The sequence below is a fragment of the Aethalodelphis obliquidens genome, unplaced genomic scaffold (genome assembly GCF_003676395.1).
Source record: "Aethalodelphis obliquidens isolate GAN/ISIS:26980383/991018 unplaced genomic scaffold, ASM367639v1 scaffold116, whole genome shotgun sequence".
Taxonomy (NCBI): domain Eukaryota; kingdom Metazoa; phylum Chordata; class Mammalia; order Artiodactyla; family Delphinidae; genus Aethalodelphis; species Aethalodelphis obliquidens.
The window spans coordinates 1,945,813-1,963,452 of record NW_020838060.1 but is presented as its reverse complement, the minus strand read 5'-3'; positions in this window follow the sequence as shown (position 1 = coordinate 1,963,452).

Genomic DNA, 17,640 nt, shown 5'->3' with positions numbered 1-17,640 from the left:
TCCTAGCTGAAGGACAACAACTCCAAGGATTAAAAGAAGGCACTTCAGGGTATATTCCACCTTTATAATTCCTGAGCATAGTCCTGCCCAGTTAAATCAGTGCCTTTCCAACCAGCACTTTGTATGCCTGAGATGTCTGAGTCCATTTTTCATAGCAAAGTTTCAGCAAACTAGGGTAAGAACAGTTCCATAAGACAACTAATCAAAATCAGTCTAGTGTGATGCCTCTAACAATATAACATTAACGTTTTTAGAGCTGTCATGAGATGCCATGATTGTACTAAGATGTCAGGAAATAGGCTAGCCATGATTTATAATATAATGGGGTGGTGCTTTTTTTTTGAAAATGAAATGCCAGTACTTATGTCTTGATAAATAGCAGAATGTTTCTCCCAGCCCTTTCTGTGTCTGTTACAAGCTTCAGCAGATATGCATTCCATAGCTATTATTAAATAGCTATGCTTATTAATAATACAGTATTCTATATTTTTTATGGAGAGATGAGGTATTAATTGGCACATGAAATTGTCCCAATTAAATAGGTCAATGAAGATGGAAACATCAATATAACTCTGGGGGAAAGTTCAATATAAGGTCATCCACCGTCACAAGGAAAAGCATGCAAAAGGGAACAGGATAGTCCAAAACTATCTTTGGGGAAAGGATATCTGTAATAAAATCAAGGCCAAAGATAAAATTCCAACCATTTTATTTTGTCTCAGCCAACAAATGAACAAGGTAAGACAACTTATCTTGTTAGCTATAGTTAACAGATAGCTTTGCTGCTATAGAGTTATATCAGTCAGAAAGTTTACAAAGAGAAGGATTTACTACAAGATATTAAATGGAGGAGCGGAGTTGGCCAGCTAAAGAACTGACTCGAGGAGTGATTCCCAAATCCGTGCTATAGAACTGGGCCCCCAAGGGGACTGCTGGCTCAGGAAGCTGCCTGCTGAACTGGGAAGCCGTTGCTAAAGCTAGCAGCTCCAGAACCACACAACCCATGGCACAGTCCACACTACCAAATATGGGTGCCCATTACCCTGCCTCTTTCCACACATGACTTGGCTCCCACATCCAAGTATCAAAGAAGTGCATCTCATTACCAGAAACTCAATCACATCAAAACCTGATGTGATGTGCAAGGGAGTCTGGCAAATAAAGTTTTACATTTTCCAACCTCTACACACTAGGAGTTGGCATGCTGGTCCACCATATCTGCCACAGTGACAATTCTTAATTCTAAGAGAAATCTTCCAGTGGTCCTAGAGACTGTCGTACAGAATGAAGTAAGTCAGAAAGAGAAAAATATTGTTTAATATTGCTAATATGTGGAATCTAGAAAAATGATACAGATGAACTTATTTGCAAAGCAAAAATAGAGACACAGACATAGAGAACAAACATATGGATACCAAGGGGGGAAGGGGGAGTGGGACGAACTGGGAGATTGGGAATGACATATATACACTATTATGTATAAAATAGATGACTAATGAGAACCTACTATATAGCACAGGGAACTCTACTCAGTGCTCTGTGATGACCTAAATGGGCAGGAAATCCAAAAAAGGGGATATATGTATACATATAGCTGATTTACTTTGCTGTACAGCAGAAACTAACACAACATTGTAAAGTGACTATACTCCAATAAAAATTAATTTTAAAAAATAAGAGAACTCTTCCAACCTGTAGGTTAAAGAGATTATTGCTCTAAGGAAACGAGACTCTAAAAGATAACCTCTGACAGCTACAGGGAATAGAGAAGCAAACTGGCCCATCCCAGTAAGGCAAACTTGTATCAGTCCAAATTTACCCTTTTAGTTTACACCACCTGCATCCTGGGGCAACTGTGTTTACTGGGTGTTATAAAATTGGTGTTCAGTTTGCAAATGGGGAGGTGAAAGTGTAACACAGGGATATTATAGGCTCAGATGTCCCGAAATACATAGCAAGCTTTCACACGCTAAGCCTCTTTACCTGAAAACAGAAAGAGAACTATTCCAGGAGAGAGGGCTCTGTGGCTAGGAGAGAGGAAGTATCATTCATCTTCACAGTGGATTTGTAGAGTCTAAAAATTTCTAAAGCAACGTATTATCCCCAGAACATGGCCTCAGATGCTCTGGCCAGGGAATCATCTGAGTCACTGTATTTGAGATGTGTGTGTGGTGGGGCTGGGAGGAGAGGACAGGGAAAGTGGACAATAACATACTTTTTCTCACCTTAGCCTCACTGCTTGAAGCACTTAGTAGGGAGCTAGTACAAGGAAAATTAAAAGGCTATTTATGGTTTGAAATCCTACACGGCTTTCCATGCCAACGAAAACACAGGGCTCCCACAATCTGACCTGCTGAAACAGCCGTTCAGGCTTTCGGAGCCACAGCCTAATGGCTCCCAGGGGCAAAGCTGCAATTATGCCAACAGTCATCAAGAGGAACCATCTGGAAAATTCCACTCATTCTGCTACACGGCTGAGTTGTAAAAGCAGATTCTGCCCCTCCCCACACCCAGCTGTGAAGGAAGAACAACTAACAGTACAGAAAGCCAGTTTCAAACATGCTGCAGAGCTGACCTTGAAAAACACCTCATTTTCTCTCTTGGACCCTGACCATGAGCCAGTTACTTGTGATTTAATACTTTTCTATCCAACTCATCTCAGTGGGAGACCAAGGGCAAGTATATAAACCTCTCTCTCAATTCGACCAATTTGAAAGTGATTGTTCAGGTAACTTCTCTGGCTCTTAACCACAGAGGAATAGTTGTGAATAGAAGTTCAGTCATTTGGCAAATATTTACGAGGGGGACTATATGAATGACACCAAGCAAAGTTCCGTGGCAGATATAAAGAAGCAGAACAGGGCCTGCTCGGAGAGATTATGATCGGGTTGCAAGTGAATAGATAAAACAGACAAAAAGTTAAATAACAACACAACAGAGGATTGGCAAAGGTGAGATGTGATGGGCACCCTTGGTCACTGTTGGTAAGAATGTAATTTATACAACCTCCGGAGGAGGCAAAAGTTGGCAGTAGGTACCAGGATCCTCTGATGTGTTTTCTTGGATCCAATATTTCTATCCCTAAGCATTTCTCGTAACAAAGTAATCAAAGGTAGTGACAAAGATTCATATGCAAAGATGTTTAACGCATCATTCTTTAGAATAGTTAAAACCCAAATAAAACCTCCATGTCCAACGATACGGTTATGGTTAAATAAGTTAAGTGTAGATGCACATGGGATACTATATGACTCATGAAAACCATGACTGAAGAATATTAAATAAGATGGGGAATTGTCTATGTAAAGTAAAGCAGACAGCAAAATTGGTATATAATGAGATTCTTCCCTTTTTAAAATATGTGTCTGCATACACACACAGACAAAGACCAAAGGAAATATACCCACGTGTGTTTTAGTTTCCAAGGTAGGAGTTACTGGCCTGGGAAATTGTTGTCTTCCAAAAGAAGTTTATGAGCTTATTTTAATTTTCTTCTCTACACACTGCTACGTTACCTAAATTTTCTATAATTTTCTATAATAATTCTATAATTTTCTATAATAATTCTACTTTTGCAACCTGGGAAACAAAATTCTAAATAGTATTTTTTTTTAAGTGCATGTGAGGGGCTTCCCTGGTGGTGCAGTGGTTGAGAGTCCGCCTGCCGATGCAGGGGACACGGGTTCGTGCCCCGGTCCGGGAAAATCCCACATGCCGCGGAGCGCCTGGGCCCGTGGGCCATGGCTGCTGAGCCTGCGCGTCCGGAGCCTGTGCTCCGCAACGGTAGAGGCCACAACAGTGAGAGGCCCGCGTACCGCAAAAAAAAAAAAAAAAAAAAAAAAAAGCGCATGTGTATTTATTGAGGGTCTACCATGAGTCAAGACCTGTATGAGTTACTTCTTAAACATTATCTTATTTAGCCCTCACAGTAACCCTCTTATGGTATTATGATATCCATGTTACAGATGACAAAACTAAGACTCAAGTAACTCCCTCAAAGTCCCACAGTGACAATGTCAAGATCTGAACTCAGATATTGTCTTTTTCTTTCTTTCTTTCTCTTTCTTTCTTTTTTCTTTCTTTCCTTTCTTTCTTTATTTCTCTTCTTTCTTTCTTTCCTTCCATTCTGCAGCTGTGTCAAGATGCTATTTGCATGTTATAACATTCAAAAAAGTAAGAAATCATTGTGGGCTGGGCAAGACTAGTCAGAGAAGGTTTTGTATAAGAGGTAGGATCTTATCTGGTCTTCAAAGAGTAGAAGAAATTTGGATAATAGTGTTCTTACTACAATCCAGGTTCTGTTCTAGTGCTTTACAAATATTAACTCATTGCTCCTCCCAGCTTATGAGGTAGGTGCTATTACTTTACAGGTGGTTTGACCAGGGTACCAAGCTGATAAGTGGTGGGGGCAGAATTTGAACCTAGACCATCTAAGGTTTTAACCGCTCTTCCCTGGTGCATCTCTGGACATGGTAATGATAGCACAAAGTAATATCCAGACAAAGAACACCTGGGAGGCCTTTCACAGTCCAGCAGGCTAGAATGGAGTGTATTCACGTAAGGAAGTGCATGTAGGTGGCACAGGAAAGGTAGGAGGTGATAAGTGAATGATAACTGGGAAATAGTAAATGATATGAGAAGTGTGGTGGGTGAGGTCACTGGATTAAAAACTCTACAAATCTAAGGTCTGAGTTATCTCTACTCCTTTGGGAGACAGAGATGAGCCTCTTGTTTAAAAGGAGGTAATCAGCAGAAAATGTGTTCTTGTGAATGTTCTACCCACATTTTTTCTAGCTTTCACATTCCAGTCACATTCCAGCTACAAAAGATAAAGCAGGGTGGGGATTCTTATTTGTCTTTCTAAGAAGCTCTGAGAACAGAGGAGGAAGGAAAAATATTGACCACTGCCAAGTCCTGCCAAAACCAAGAGAGGGAGAAAATCAAGATGATGGGGCCATAAGGTCTGGGTGAGAAAGCTGCCTCCATGGAACACGAATTCACCTTGTTTCCCACCATGAGTCCCATTTACCTGCAAAATGGCATGTTCACTCCAACTGTAGCTACCCTATATATATATTTTTAAATTAATTTATTAATTTATTTTATTTTTGGCTGCGTTGGGTCTTCGTTGCTGCGCGCGGGCTTTCTCTAGTTGCGGTGAGCCGGAGCTACTCTTTGTTGTGGTGCGCAGGCTTCTCATTGCGATGGCTTCTCTTGCTGCAGAGCACGGGCTCTAGGCGTGCGGACTCAGTAGTTGTGGCTCAAGGGCTCTAGAGTGCAGGCTCGGTAGCTGTGGCGCACGGGCTTAGTTGCTCCGTGGTGTGTGGGATCTTCCTGGATCAGGGAGCGAACCCGTATCCCCTGCATTGGCAGGCAATTCTTAACCACTGCGCCACCAGGGAAGTCCCTATCCTATATTTTTTTAGGGTAAAGTCTGGAAGAGTTATGTAAAAGTAAAAATGGTTGTATTATTAAAGTTTTCTTTAACATTTATACATCATCCTTTCAATAAGATTGACCAAAGGTGGAAAAATAATTTCAATTAGCTCTCCAGACACAGAACTTGTACTGCTCAATGTAAAAATCCTATTTGTCACGTTAATGAGCAGCCCCTGCATTTCGGGTTCTTCCTGCAAAGGTTCAGCCTGTCCCTTTCAAGCTCTTCTGGGCATATCCATCAAGGCTCTAATGAGCATTAATAGCACTTAGCCTCAAGCCTGTTCTTCTAGAAGGAGGAGGGAGATGATTCAGCTTTGGTCTCAGCAGGGAGGACTCTGCTCTGTCCTACCCAATCCTGGGTGAGTCAGCGCACAGAGCCAGGTTTCTTGGCATTCTCACAAATTTTACAAATGTTAAAATTTCCTTTCAACGACGTGATTTAAAGCACTACAGGAGTAGCAAACGACACAGAAAATGTGGTCACTGGCCTGCAAAGAGTTTACAGTCTGGTGGAACAAGAGCTGTACATATCACAGCAACAATACATGACAGTGTGTGAGGTAAAGAAATAGCATCAGTGGTGTTAGCTCTGAGGGTTGGGGCTTTCATGGAGGAAGCATCTTGGCCACAAAGGACTGAAAGGAAGATCCACTTTGGGCAGGGAAGGCTGGGAAGAACAGAAAGGAACACATAGAAAACGTGGAAAGGCAAGAAGGAGCAGTGAGAAGCCTGGCAGGGCTGTGACCTGGGATGGGAGTGCTGTCAGATGGAGGATGGACACGGACCTCCTCACGGCTAATGGGGGGTGGGGGCCGCTGGTAGGATTCATCAAGGTGTTGAGCAAGGGAGTGGTATTTCAGCACAATTAATGCGACACAAGTAACAGATGTGGGAGAGACTAGAGACCTACCAATCAAGTCTACTGCTCACTGGACTGCTGTGAAAACACTTAGGGAGATCTCAATGTGCTGATTTGGAATGGTCTCCAAGACACAGTATTAGAGTAATAAAGTACAGAAGGGTATGCATCTGTCTGTCTATGTGTCTATTAAACGACCATTTGTGAAGAAATGACAGGGGAGAATGTAAGCACATAATTACTTAAATATGCAAAAAACATATCCAAAAAGAATATACAAGAAACTGATGAAACTGGATGATTCCCAGAAAGAACAGGATGGCTGCAGGAACAAGAATTGGGAAGGAGAATATTTATGTGTCCTTTTGTATCATTAGAATTTGAGTCCATGTAGAGATACAAAAAATTAATAAAATTATACTTTAAAAAATAATTCATTGTTTTAAAAAATATTTTAAAGAACTTTCCTGTCTTTAGTAAACATGTATTGTTTTAATAATCAAAGCTTCACATTATTCTCTTAAGGTTTTATGTGCATATTGTAATAATCTGAGTAAGATAAGTTAAGGTTCAGACTAGAGTACTCGAGGCAAGAATGTAAGGATGAGGTGGATGCAAACAGACAGAATGATATCGGAAGTGAGGATGGGTACTGGAATTGAAGAAGAATTTATTCTTCAAAGGCCACTCTTCACACCGAATATATATGATAAACAGCAGATAATTAGGATCTGCTAAGGATTCCCTAAGCCTGTGCTTCTTCACACTGTGACCAGGGGGTTTTGGGTGAGAGTCAACGACAGAGTTTACTCAAGTTATAGCCTCAGTAGGGAGCACTTTTCTGGAGCACCCACTTTACTTAATGGTGTCATTTAAAACAATTTTATACTAAAACAGATCTTCAGCATAAAACACAGGACTTCTAAGAAAATTCCCTCCTACAGGGTGTTCCTTTTGGCTGCACCTTTTGGATACCTCCCCACAACACACACACACACACACACAAGGCAGGTGTTCACTTTCCTCTGCTACAACCAGCACTTTGGAGGACCCACTTGAGAAGCCCACGTTGGGCAGCCAGGCTCACCCCATGCAATGCAAACAGCCCCATGTGGCAAGCTTCCAGCATCCTCACACCCCTTCTACCCTTAGACCCCCACCATTTACCCTGACCCTCTGGGTCCTTCACTCTCCTGTCTCCCCCATGTCTGACCTCTTTGTTTATGCTCTTATTTACCGCCCTGCTCCAACTTTAGGACTGAGGCACACTCACACTTTGCATGCTAACAATACTGACTTCCTTCCTTAACAGAGATTCTCCCTATCTATGTTTTCTCAGACCACCCTGAAAAATCTAGAACCTTCTACACGACTGCAGTCTCCTAGGCAGCACCACTCCCACCAGGCATTCTCAGGTCACAGATCCAGGGACCAGAACACAAAACAAAGTATTTTAAAAATGTAACAGGACTCGATGACCCATTAAAATGGGTGGAAAATAGAAGTATTAGTTGCACCTTCAAAATCTATGCAAGCTTGACCCCTTGGGCTGGGGGCTGGGGTGGCAGACTTCCAAAAGAAGCCCAACTGCAGTGAATCATTATATACGAGGATTTGTCTAAACCAAATCCTGAATTTGATCTGGCATTAGCCCATAGACTTTGCACATTCCCTGCTGGGATCTGTCAGCAACACTGTGGGTCAGGTGTGTGACCTTGGCTGCTCCTGTGGCCTCCACTTACACTTCATGGACCAGGTTTTGCCTTCTTATCCCTCCTTCACTGGCCTCCAACTCTCAGTCTAGGCCTGGTTCTGCCTTCTCAGCACTGACCACTCATCACAGTGGGAACAGGAAGAGGGAGGGGTCAGAGGAGCTGCTTGAGTGGACAGAAGATTGAGAGGTCCACTGACAACATCCCAGAAGCCTGGGAGAGGGGCTTGCGAGCCCTGTGATGAGAATGCTTGGGAGGTACCTGGTACAGTACTTAACGTTAGGGCTCTGGAGTCAAGCAGACCTGTGCTCAAATCCTGCCTGTTACTGTCAACTTTATGACATATCGATAAGAATAGGTACCACCTATTGCCCATTTTCTATTGGCCAGGCATCTGCTGAGCTCTTAATATGCTTTATCTCATTTAATCCTCACAGCAACACTTTGAGTTGAGTATTCTTATTGTCCCCACATTACAGATGAAGAAACTGAGCTGCAGAGAAGTTAAGCAATTTGTCCAAGGTCACAAAACTTTTTAAGTGGTAGAGCTGTGATTCATACCTAGGTCTGACTCCGAAGTCTATGCCTTTAGTCAAATAACTATTGAGTAGACAGGGAAGAAGTCAGAAAAACAGATTTGAGAATCAAGTCCAGTTATTCTCATCATTAGAGACCAACAGTGCCAGCCTGCAGGGCAATATCGTAATTGTTTAAGAGTCCACACTCAGGAGCCAGATCTTCTGGGTTCAAATTCTGGCTTTGCTACTTACAGGCTATGTAACCTTGAACAAGTTACTCAGCCTCTTTGTCCCTCTGTTTTCTCCTATGTAAAATGGAGACAATAACAGAACCTACCTCAAAGCATTGCTCTAGGATTAAGTTACTATGTCTACAACACCTAGAACAATGCTTGGCACTATATAAATATTGACTATTATTAGTCATGCAACTTTTTCTCAGTTTAAGTTTAGGAAGTTGGAAGGAGAAAGACAAAATCCTGGTAGACAGGTTATATGCCAGGGAATATTATAAAGCCACATAATTCATCTTCCAACCAGCAGGTCCCTCCCTACCCTCAAGCTACACAAAATAATGCTTTGTTGAAAGAGCAAGAGCTTTGGAGTCACAAAGACTTGGGTTCAACGCTTACTTCACCACCTCCTCTGTAGCCCTGGGCAAGTTACTTGACCTCTTTGAGCTTCAGTTTTCTCATTTGTAAGACAGACCCAATTATATCCAAGTGGCAGGACTGTTAGGAGGAATAAAGGAGATAATTATATAAAATATGCATATTGGTGTTTCTCAGCCATACACAGAGGCAGAAGCAAGGTTCTTTATTCTAGCAAAGTCTTGCTCAGGAAGAAAAGGCAGACCTTTGGTACTGAGTTGGTCAAACATTAATTAAGGGCAGCCTCTTCTGCTAGATCTCTACCAAATGACACCGCACATTTGTGCCAGTAAAAGCTCTTTCCATTCTAGCTTATCAAGTCATAAAACAAGGGAGTAACTAAATGTTAGTCATTTTCAGGGGACTTCCTATGGGGAACTTAAGCTTATAAAACACTGCAGACAAGTGAGCATCACAGTTTGGGTTCAAAGCAACCTAGGGGTCAGAAGACCTAGGTTCTCCTTTTTGACTTTGAGCAAGTTATCTAACTTTGCCGGGTAACTTGAAAATTGGGGAAAACAATATCCATCCCTGTAGAGTTTTGTAATGACTAAATGCCATAATATATAACCCACACTGATTCTTTCCTGCCTTTCTCCTTTTCAAATAGACCAGACATCTCTCTTCCCCCTAAGGTTAATCCCTCCTCCTGTGCTCTAGTTTTCAGCTCCTCCCTGACCTCTAAGAGATTTCACTCCACCAGTCATCTACTCTCTTCTATACCTTCTTCCCATCACTCCCTCTACCAGCTCATTCCACTCATTTCCATCAGTGTTTATGTATGCCTAAATCTTCCTACTAGAAGAAAAAATTACTCCCTCAGATCCATATTCCACAAATTTCTTGAAAAAAAATTAATCTCACCTGCTCTCTCCATTTCCTCACCTCCTCCTTCTTAATTCTTTCTGCTCTACATTATGTCCATACCACTCCACTGAAAATGTTTTCGCCTAAACTACCAAAAAACTCCCTCCAATAGATAATTTTTAGCCTTTAATATATTTGACCTTTCAGCAGGATTCACTCTTGTTAGCTATTCCTTCTTTTAAAACATTCTCCCCTTGGGTTCCACAAGGTCTCGTTCTTCCGATTTTGCTCCTGCCTCTCAGGTTTATTCGTATTCTCCCTTGTTGGCATCTCTTCTTCCTTAAATGTTGATCTTTCTTAAGGATACTGCCTGGGCCCTTTTCTCTTCCCACATTAACTCTGCCCTGGGGTAGTTTCATTCACCACACCTCTTCTCCCATTCAGTTACCATCAATATTGTAAAAACCCCACTTGGATGTTCCACAGGCTGCTCAAACTCAGCATAAAAATTACAGTCATGAGTTTCCAGTCTGGCATGTAAGAAGTTTGGAAGTCAGCACTCCACCTTAACAACAAGTAAAAAGTTGAACAAACTGAGAAATCAAAAGTCTTCTTAGATCCATGGGAGAAGTGAGGTCACAGGGAAAACCACTGCCCCCCCCAGTTGGATAGGTCAACAGGAGAATATAAAGAATCACAACCCACTAGAACAGACACGTCCATAAGAATCAGTGTCAGAGTAGGGACATCTGAACTGTAACTGATAAATTACTGGAGGCTCAATGTGGGCAAGTCTGAAAGACAAAAACTCCAGGGAGGCGCAGTCATTGGGAGGCCCCCACACTTCTAAAAAGTTTAGCTCCTGAAGTTCCACCAGGTTCTCACAGTGACTATTAAAGAAAAATCCCAAAGTGCTTCCAGCGGGGAGAAGAGAAACGAACCATTATGAAATACTCCAGAGCATTCTGTTTTTCTTAACAAGGTCTGTCCTCAGAAGAAACTATTAAAACCAGAACTTGCTAGGGTTTTATCAGAGCCTAACTGACCTGAGGCAAGGGAAACACCCAACTCCAGCTGGCTCTAGCCTTCCACAGTTGGGAGAAGGAAATACCAAACTTCAGCCCACTGTAGCCACCTTGTTCCACCTAAAGGGAGGTAGGGAGGAACTGAGAAGTATGTGTGAAGTCCACAGTCTAGAAGCACAGGCCTACCAAAAGACTGAGATTAATCAGGACTATAGAATGCTTCCCCTCCCCTGACACCTTACCAGTACTGTTACTAAAGGCCTATTTACAGCAGTTCCTTTTACCTAGTACATCATGTCTGGGTATCAAGAAAAAGTTACAAGACATACTAAAAGGCAAAAAATACAGTTTGAAGGGACAGAGCAAGCATCAGAACCAGACTCAAATATGGCACTGTTGTTGGAATTACCTGACAGGTAACTTAAAACAACTATGATTAATATGCTAAGAACTCTAATGGATATAATAGACAGCATGCAAGAACAAATGGGCAATGTAAGCAGAAAGATAAAAATTCTAAGAAACAGCAAAAAAGAAAAGAGATCAAAAACTCAGCAACAGGGCTTCCCTGGTGGCACAGTGGTTGAGAGTCCACCTGCTGATGCAGGGGACATGGGTTCATGCCCCGGTCCGGGAGGACCCCACATGCCGCGGAGCGGCTAGGCCCGTGAGCCATGGCCACTGAGCCTGTGCATCTGGAGCCTGTGCTCCGCAACAGGAGAGGCCACAACAGTGAGAGGCCCGCATACAGCAAAAAAAAAACCAAAACTCAGCAACAGAAATGAAGAATGCCTTGAATGGGCTTATTAGTAGACTGGACATGGCTGAGAAAAGAATCTCTGAGCTTGAGTATATCTCAGTAGAAACCTCCAAAACTGAAAAGCAAAGAAAAAAAGGTCTGAGAAAAACAGAATATTCAAGAACTGTAGAATGACTAAAAAAGGTGTACCATATGCATATTGGGAATACCAGAAGGAGAAGAAAGAGAGAAGAACAGAAGAAATATTTGAAACAATGATTGAGAACTCCCCCAATCAATGTGAGACACCAAACCACAGATCCAGGCATCTCAAAGAACACCAAGCAGGATAAATGCCCCAAACACTATACCTAGGCATATCATTTTCAAACTACAGAAAATCAAAGATAAAGAAAAAATCCTGAAAGAAGCCAGAGGGAAAGAACACCTTACCTATAGAAAAGCAAAGGTAAGAATTACACCCAGCATTATGCAAGCAAGAAGAGAGTAGAGTGTAATATTTAGTGTTCAGAGGAAAAAAAAATCCTAGAGTTTTGTATCTTGTGAAATTACCCTTCAAAAATGAAGGAGAGGACTTCCATGGTGGTACAGTGGTTAAGAATCTGCCTGCCAATGTAGGAGACATGGGTTTGAGTCCTGGTCCGGGAAGATCCCACATGCCACGGAGGAACTAAGCCCGTGCACCACAACTAGTAAGGCTGCACTCTAGGGCCCGTGAGCCACAACTACTGAAGCTCGCATGCCATAGCTATGAAGCCCGTGCGCCTAGAGCCCATGCTCCGCAACAAGAGAAACCACCGTAATGAGAAGCCCATGCACTGCAACAAAGACCCAACACAGCCAAAAATAAATAAATAAATTTTTTTAAATGAAGGAGAAATAAAGATTTTCTTAGACAAACAAAAACTGAAGGAATTTGTTGCCAGTAGATCTGTCTTGCAAGAAGTGTTAAAAGAAGTTCTCGGGACTTTCCTGGTGGTCCAGGGGCTAAGACTCCACGTTCCCAATGCAGGGGGCCTGGGTTCAATCCCTGGTCAGGGAACTAGATCCCACATGCGTGCCTCAACAAAAGATCCCGCATGCTGCAACAAAGGTCCTGCACACATCAGCAATAACCCGTGTGCCACAAATAAGACCCGGCGCAGCCAAATAAATAAATAAATATACAAAAAAAAAGTTTTCTAGGGAGAAGGAAAATTATATAGGTCAGAAATTTGCAACTACATAAAGAAAGAAAGAGCATCATTAATGGAGTAAGTGAAGGTAAAATTAAAACTTTTATTTTTCTTATTCTTAATTGATCTAACAGAAAATACATTGTTCAAAATAATAATAGCACTGTATTCAATTATGCAACAGGAAAAAAAATCTGTAAGGACATAGTTGAATTCAACAGTACCATCAACTGGATATAACTGACATCTATAGACTACTTCATCCAACAACAGCTGGATTCTTCTCAAGTCCATATGGAACACACACCAAGATAGACCATATCCTGGGCCATAAAACATACCTTGACACATTTAAAAGGAATCATACAATGACTGCTCTAATACCACAATGAAATTAAACTACAAATCAATAACATGGAGATTAAAAGCACACCTCTAAATAACATATGTGTCAAAGAAGAAATCTCAAGCAAAACTTAAAAATATTTTGAACTAAATAAAAATAAAAACACAACTTATCAAAAGTTGTGGGATGCAGTGAAAGCAGTGCTTAGAGGGAAAGTTGTAACATTGAATGCATATATTATAAAAGAAGAAAGCTCTAAAATCAATTACCGGGACTTCCCTGGGGGCGCAGTTGTTAAAAATCCACCTGCCAATGCAGGACACACAGGTTCAAGACCTGGTCTGGGAAGATCCCACATGCCACGGAGCAACTAAGCCCATGCGCCACAACTACTGAGCCTGCACTCTAGAACCTGTGAGCCACAACTACTGAGCCCACGTGCCACCAATACTGAAGTCCATGTGCTCTAGGGCCCGTGTGCCGCAACTACTGAGCCCACGTGCTGCAATTACTGAAGCCCACACGCCTAGAGCCCATGCTCTGCAACAAGAGAAGCCACCACAATGAGAAGCCTGCGCACCACAACAAAGAGTAGCCCCCACTTGCCACAAGTAGAGAAGGCCTGCACACAGCAATGAAGACCCAACACAGCCAAAAAAAATCAAATACCCAAGCTTCCACTTTAGGAAACTAGAAAAAGAAGAGCAAATTAAATCCAAAGTAAGCAGAAAAAAGAAGAAGACGACAGCAACTTAGAGCAGAAACCAAGGAAACTGAAACAGCAAGTCAATAGGGAAAGTCAACAAAACCAAAAGCTAGTTCTTTGAAAATATCAATAAAATAAAAAAGAGAGAGAACACAAATTACTAATATCAGAAATGAAATAGGGACATCACTACGGATGCCATGGACATTAAAAAGATAATAAAGGAATACTATAAACAACTCTATGCCCACAAATTTGATAACGTAGATGAAATGGGCCAATTCCTTCAAAGACACAATCTGTCAAAGTTTACAGAAGAAGAATAGATAATCTGAAAGCACTAGGCCCAGATTGTTTCAGTGATGAATTCTACCATACAGTTAAGGAAGTACACCAATTCTATATATAATCTCTTTCAGAATGGAAAAGCAGTGAGAATACTTCCTAACTCATTCTGTGAGGCAAGCATTACACTAATACAAAGATCAGACAAAGGTGTTACAAGAAAACAAACTACAGACCAATATATCTCATGAACACAGATGCAAATATCTTCAACAAAATATAGTTGACTCTTGAACAACACAGGTTTGAACTGTATGGGTCCACTTATACATGGAGTTTTTTTCTAATAAGTACATACTACAGTACTACATGATATGCAGTAGTTCAATACCACATGATTGAATCCATAGATGTGTAACTATGGAAACAGAGGCCAGACCATAAAGTTAAACACAGATTTTTGGCTTTGGGGAGGGTGCCCTTAAACCTCTCATTGTTCAAATGCCACCTACATTAGCAAATCGAACTCAACAATGTATAAAAAGAGTTATACACAGCGACCAAGGGAGATTTATCCCAGATAGGCAAGGTTGATTCAGCATTCAAAAATCAATTAATGATATAGGACTTCCCTGATGGCGCAGTGGTTAAGAATACGCCTGCCAATGCAGAGGACCTGGGTTTGATCCCTGGTCTGGGAAGATCCCACATGCCATGGAGCAACTAAGCCCGTTCACCACTACTGAGCCTGCGCTCTAGAGCCCGCAAGCCACAACTACTGAGCCCACGTGCCACAACTACTGAAGCCTAGGCTCCTAGAGCCTGTGCTCTGCAACAAGAGAAGCCACTGCAATAAGAAGCCCACTCACCACAACCAATAGTAGCCCCCGCTCGCCGCAACTAGAGAAAGCCCGTGTGCAGCAACAAAGACCCAAAAGAGTCAAAAATAAATAAATAAAAATTAAAAAAAAAAAACTTAAAAAAAGTCAATTAATGACACAAATGAACTTACTTACAAAACAGAAACAGATTCACAGGCTTAGAAAACAAACTTATGGTTACCAAAGGGGAAAGGTGGGGGGGAGGGATAAATTAGGATGTTGGAATTAACATATACACACTACTACATATAAAATAGATAATCAACAAGGACATACTGTATAGCACAGGAAACTCTACTCAGTACTCTGTAATAACTTATATGGGAAATCTGAAAAAGAATAGATATATGTATATGTATAATTGAATCACTTTGCTGTACACCTGAAACTAACATAACATTGTAAATCAACTATAGTCCAATATAAAATAAAATTTTTTTAAAATATAAATTAATGTAATCCACCAAATCAAGCTAAATAAGAAAAATCACTTGATCATATCAGCATATACAGAAAAAGCATTTGATAAAACCCAACACCTATTTGTAATAAAAACTATCAGTAAACTACGAATAGAGGGAAACTTCCTCAACCTGATGAAAAACATCTACCAAAAAAACCCTACAGCTAACATCATACTTAATGCTGAGAAACAAGTAGCTTTCCCACTGAGATCAGGATTAAAGTAAGAATACCCACTTTCACCACTGCTTTTCAATATCATACTGAAAGTCCTAGCTGATGCAATAAGAGAGAAAAAGTAAACAAAAGATAGGCTGAATGGGAAGGAAGAAGTAAAACTGTCTTTGTTCACAGATGACATAATCATTTATGTAGAGAATCCAAAAGAATTGACAAAAAAATCTCCTAGGAAATGCAAATCAAAACTACAATGAGGTATCACCTCACACCGGTCAGAATGGCCATCATCAAAAAAATCTACAAACAATAAATGCTGGAGAGGGTGTGGAGAAAAGGGAACCCTCTTGCACTGTTGGTAGGAATGTAAATTGATACAGCCACTATGGAGAACAGTATGGAGGTTCCTTAAAAAACTAAAAATAGAACTACCATATGACCCAGCAATCCCACTACTGGGCATATACCCAGAGAAAACCATAATTCAAAGAGAGTCATGTACCACAATGTTCACTGCAGCACTATTTACGATAGCCAGGACATGGAAGCAACCTAGGTGTCCGTCGACAGATGAATGGATAAAGAAGATGTGGCACATATATACAGTGGAATATTACTCAACCATAAAAAGAAACCAAATTGAGTTATTTGTAGTGAAGTGGATGGACCTAGAGTCTGTCACACAGAGTGAAGTAAGTCAGAAAGAGAAAAACATATACTGTATGCTAACTCATATATATGGATCCTAAAAAAAAAAAAAAAAAAGGTTCTGACGAACCTAGGAGCAGGACAGGAATAAAGACGCAGATGTAGAGAATGGACTTGGGGACACCGGGAGTGGGAAGGGTAAGCTGGGACAAAGTGAGAGAGTAGCATTGACATATATACACTACCAAATGTAAAATAGATAGCTAGCAGGAAGCAGCTACACAGCACAGGGAGATTAGCTCAGTGCTTTGTGACCACCTAGAGGGGTGGGATAGGGAGGGTGGGAGGGAGACACAAGAGGGAGGGGATATGGGGATATATGTATACCTATAGCTGATTCACTTTGTTATACAGCAGAAACTAACACAACATTGTAAAGCAATTATACTCCAATAAAGATGTTAAAAAAACACAATCTCCTAGAACTAATATCCAATAAAGATGTTAAAAAAAAGAACAATCTCCTAGAACTAATAAGTGATTATAGCAAGGTTGCAGGATACAAGGTTAATATACAAAAGTCAATTGCTTTCCTATATGCCAGCAATGAACAAGTGGAATTTGAAATTAAAAATACAATACCATTTACAATATCACCCCCCAAAAATGAAATACTTAGATATAAATCTAACAAAATATGTATAAGATCTATGAGGAAAACTACAAAACTTTGATGAAAGAAATCAAAGAACTAAATAAATGGAGAAATATTCCACATTCACAGATAGAAGACTCAATATTGTCGAGATGTCAGTTCTTCTGGATGTGGAGGGTATTGTGCTTAGTGAAATAAGTCAGACAGAGAAAGACAAACACTGTATGTTTTCACTTATATATGCAATCTAAAAAATAAAACAAATGAACAGGTAAAACAGAAACAGACTCACGGATACAGAGAACAAACTAGTGACTACCAGAGAGGAGAAGGGTGGCAGGAAGGGCAAAATAGGTGAAGGGGATTAAGAGGTACACACTACTAAGTGTAAAATAAATAACTTACAAGGATGTAATGAACAGCACAGGGAATATAGTCAACGTTTTACAATAACTTTGTATATAGTATAATCTATACAAATATCAAAAACTATGTTGTACGCCTGAAACTAATATAATATTGTAAGGCAACTATA